The following is a 5,044-nucleotide window of genomic DNA, read 5'->3' as shown; positions in this document are numbered from 1 at the left end:
TTGCAAACCAGTTTTACAAAGCCAAGAGCATAGCTAAAGAGAGAATATATGGAAGTATTGAATAGCAGTATGTAAAATTGTGGGATTATTGTGAAGAGTTGAAGGCAAACAATCCAGGTAGCATTGTATTAATCAAGAGTAATTTGTGAGGGGAGAACCTAGTATTTAAACGAATATATATCTATTTTGGTGCATTGAAGAAGGGCTTTATTACAAGATGCAGGCTAGTTGTGGGTTTCGATGGTTGTCATGTAAAGGAAAGTCATCCAGGATAGATTTTAACTACAATTAGTATTGAAGCAAATAATGGGATGTACCTTGTCGCATTTGCTGTGGTTAAAGTAGAGAATATTGAGACTTGGACATGGTTTATGAAGATTTTCTTTGCTGATGTTGAGTGTGAAAATGGTAATGGTTGGGTGTTCATGTTAGATAAGCAAAAGGGTTTAAGGCAAGCCATTAGGGATTTGATTCCCACTACTAAACATAGGCATTGTGTTAGGCACCTCCACAATTATTTCAAGATTGCTGGTCACAGTGGACTAGCATTGAAGCAAAGATTGTGGCAGCACCTAGATCAACTACAATACCCACATTTGAAGCTGAAATGGAGAAGATGTTATCTTAATTAGATGCAGCTTACAAATGGCTTCAAGAAAGGCCAACAAGTCATTGGAGTAGGTCACACTTCACAACTCATTCTAAGTGTGATATGCTTCTTAAAAATTTGTGTGAGTCTTTTAACTCAGCTATTATTGAAGCAAAGGATAAGCCAATTCTGACACTACTAGAGAGAATTCGAAGTTATTTGAAGCTAAGAATGGCTAGACTTAGAGAAATTGTTTGGACACATGATGTTGGTCCTAGAATTTTTGGAATTATTGAAAAGCTAACAACTGAGAGTGCTCAATGCATAGCATCATATGATGGTTGGGGGAAATATCAAGTTAATAACATCCATGGTGGGATGTATGTAGTGGATTTGGACAGGCACACGTGCACTTGTAGAAAGTGGGACTTATGTGGAATCCCTTGTTCATATGCTATGGCTGCAATTGCCAAAAGAGAGAAGAGCCCTTATGACTTTGTGCATTCACTTTACAAAAGAACTGCATATGACAAGGCTTATGGGAGTTATATATCTCCAATGCCTAGTCAAGAATACTGGAGAAAAATAGGTCCTAGATCCATCAAGCCACATCTTTACCACAAACAACCAAAAAGGCATAGAACAAGTAGGCAAAAGGAACCTGATGAGATACCAAAAATGCAACAAAGCTGAAGAGATATGGGATTGTCATTTGTTGTAAAACTTGTGGAGGTGAAGGTCACAATTCTGCAAGTTGTGACAACAATGGAGAAAGAGGCAGAAGACATGTATGAACTTTGTGATTATTTTTGTTGATATGAACTTTGTTGAAGGCACAATTTTGGTCCTTTATTTGATATAAACTTTTGGACAAACTACAGTAAACTCCCCAATCTATAAGGTCAATTACGAGTTCATACCCGATTTTGGGAACATTTATGGGTACATACACAACTTCGCGAAAACTTACAGATCGCCCCCCATCCGTTAGCGAATCCGTCAAGAAATCCGTTATTTGCCTACGTGGCATTTGTGGGATCCATTTTTAATTGACGTGGACTTCCAGGTGGACAAATAAATAATAAAAAAATTATTTTAAAAATTATTAAAAAAATTAAACATATTAAATTATTTATTATTTATAAAAATAAAAATAAAAAAAAAACTCTACCCAGATTCTCTCTCTCTCTCTCTCTCTCTCTCTCCTCTCCTCCTAGCCCACAACCATTCAAACCCTAAACCGAAATGAAGTACTCCGGGTATTCAATGGTGTCGCCGTCTTCGTCGTTCTCTACCTCCTTGGCTACGACTTCGTCCCGGACCCTTCGAAGTCTGATCAGGTCGCGTCGAAGTCGGGTGCGGATCCTGAGATTCAAATAGTGGAGCCGCTTCTGAGTCAGGTGGCGGCGGACGACGCGCAACATAAGGCAGAGGTGGCGGGTGGTGACGTTGTGGCGGTGGTGAGGAGAAGGCCGGTAATTGGAGAGGAACACGATTTTAGAAGCGATGACAAGTTTGGATTTCTGGGTGTTGTTTGTGTCGTTTTTGTGTGGGGTGGAGATGGGGTTAGCGGTTATGAACAATATGGGCCAGATTAGGTTGGCGCTTGGATACGTCGACGTTTCGATCTTCGTTTCGCTCACCAGTATTTGGGGTTTTTTCAGTCGGATCGTTTCGGGAATGGTGTCGGAGTACTTCATCAGTTGCCATGAAGGTTGTGCTTAATTCCCAAACTGAGAACAGTTATGTTTATGGTCGGCGATGTCAGGTTTCTCGTCAAGCCACCTCTGATGTGATGAATGGGTTTTGGGGTGGGCGACAGGAAAGGGGTGGCTGAGAGGTGGGATTGAGTCGGGAGGGGGTTGGCTCCTCAACGGACGCAATCCTTGTGCAGCTTTTTTTTTTTGGGTTTTCTGTTTTTGGGTCTTCAACAATTTCATAATTGTTGCATTGGTCATGATTAATGACCCAACCCGATTTAGAAGTTCTAGATGACGTACCTTTGTTTATAGTTACAAAATACAAAGGAGAGAACTTCCAATCTAACTTGAATTTCTGGATTAAGAGAAAAACCAAAAAAGAGTACTGTGATGATTCCAAATTCTAGAGTTCTAAATCTGTCTTTATTGCAGATAGACTTGATGTATTATGTGAATACTGATCTTTTGGTTGCATTTCATTGTGATCGTCAAGTATCGTACAAGTATGTTTTAAATATGACTTTCGAACATTACATCCACCGCACCACTTCTAGTTTCTTAATTGTGTTGGTTCTGACCCTCTCCAATCATCACTATATGTCTGAGTTATATGGGGTTGAAGAAATCTGGGTGGAGGAAAGAAATCTGGGGTTGAAGAAATTTGGGATGGGAAGAAATTGGGAGGAAGATAAGTGCCCAGGTGGCTCAGCTTCTACAAATGCAGACTTCGACCCCAAACCGGATCCTGATTTAGGATCTTATTTTCATGACCCCAAACCCTAGACTCTGACCCCGACTATGATGACAACCCTGACCCCGACTACAATGACGACGACCCCGACTCCAATAACTACCCCGTCCCCGACTCAGGCTCATATCCCGATCCGAATTCCTACTAAACTTGTATCTTATACATCTTCCGCAACACAAATTATGACTTCCCAACTAATGACCTTGACATATGGACGAGATTGTGCATACTGTGGTGATTCGAGACACACTCGTGAGACTTGTTTTAAATTGCATGGCTACCCTGAATCGTGGGCTACTCTCAAAGATCAGACACAACCCGATATGACCTGTAATGATACTAGTCATGCATTCCATACTTTAGATAAGAGTGATTTCACGAGCTAGATAATTGATTCCAGTGCAACTGATCATATGACATTTGATCCTGATGATTTTCTAAATACTACCCAATTTCAACGAACCTATATTGCTAACGTTAATGTAATTACTTTTCTTGTGACAAAGGCTGGCACTGTTTCACTCTCATCCTCTCTCTCACTATCTAATACTTTACTTGTTCAATCTTCATCCAATAAATTGATGTCAGTTAATCAGCTTACTGAACAATTGAACTGTTATGTACTCATTCACCTGAGTTTTTGTTTGTTTCAGGATATTCACACTAAGGAGATTCTTGGTCGTGGTATCAAGAGATGGGGGCTATATTATGCAAATGACTTCAGTCCCGACATGGCTAACAGTGTGACGCATCCCTCTCATAGCAAACAAAAGCAAATTTTAGTTATATGAAGCATCTTATACCATATTTATTCTCAAGTTTCAAGGACTCCGACTTCACATATGATACTTGTATTTTGATCAAGAGTCACCGTATGCCTTATCCGTTAAGTACAAACAAGTGTACTTCTCTGTTTACATTAATTTACTCTGATGTCTAGAGACCTTCACCTATCACCACTCCTTTTGGCATTCGGTAGTTTGTCATATTCATAAATGATTGTACACGGATGACATAGCTTTATTTGCTGAAGAATAAAAATGAAGTGTTTTCCCGTTTTCAGTTCTTTCACAAAAAGATGAAAACTCAGTTCAATACTCAAATACAAATTCTTCGCTTAGACAATGGTGGAGAATTTGTCAATCATGACTTTCAAGTTTACTTCTAACAACATGGAATTATCCATAAGATGATTTGTCCTTAGACACCACAATCAAATGGTGTTGTTGAATGAAAGAATCGACATCTTCTTGAAACCGTCTGAGCAATTCTGATTGGCACGCATGTTCCTCGCCATCTTTGGGATGATGCTATTGTCAATGCAGTTTACCTGATTAACCGCATGCCTTCTGGTGTATTGACCTTTAAACTCCCTTACAAGTGCTTGCACAACACGGACCCCTGCCTTTTGTTTTTGTACTCACACCCTGAATCTTTGGATGTGTGGTCTTCATTCATCTCCACAAAAATCAACGTAGCAAACTTGATCCTTATGTGCTTCTTTGTGTTTTTGTGGGTTATGTCACTCATTAGAAAGGCTACAGTTGTTATCACCCTCCTACTCGATGCACATATGTCACTTTGGATGTGATCTTTCTGGAATTTGAGACGTTCTTCCATGACCTATCACCCAGGCTTCATGAGGAGATACGAAATGAAGAGTAGAATTGGAGCAACTTGGAAAATGAAGAAATTTGCCTCTGTACAGAAACGATAGATCGTCCCGAGTCTGGAGCATGAGATTGCTCTCTGTCAAAAAGTGATCAATCGCTTGGCTCGCCTAATCCCTGCGAAGATGTTTCTAATTCGAGTCTCACACCTACATACAATATAGAACAACGAGATGAAGATCCCTCCTCTAACTCAATAGTACCAACAAACCAATTTCTTAAGAATATCCTTGAGGTAACTACTCTCACTACACTTGTGAATTTAGAGGATAAATCTATTGGATACCAATTACCTTTCAGGCAAAATCGTGGAAAGCCACCATATCGTTATTCA

General features: G+C 39.8%; 1 pseudogene; it reads left to right on the top strand.

Moving 5' to 3' along the window:
* Nucleotides 1–306: 306 nt before the first annotated feature.
* Nucleotides 307–1,383, top strand: LOC148916601 (uncharacterized; annotated as a pseudogene).
* Nucleotides 1,384–5,044: the final 3,661 nt, after the last annotated feature.

Source organism: Prunus mume, linkage group LG5 (genome assembly GCF_029339155.1).
Source record: "Prunus mume cultivar Tortuosa linkage group LG5, ASM2933915v1, whole genome shotgun sequence".
Lineage (NCBI taxonomy): Eukaryota > Viridiplantae > Streptophyta > Magnoliopsida > Rosales > Rosaceae > Prunus > Prunus mume.
The sequence above is the reverse complement of the archived record's forward strand: the minus strand, read 5'-3'. Positions and strand labels throughout refer to the sequence as shown.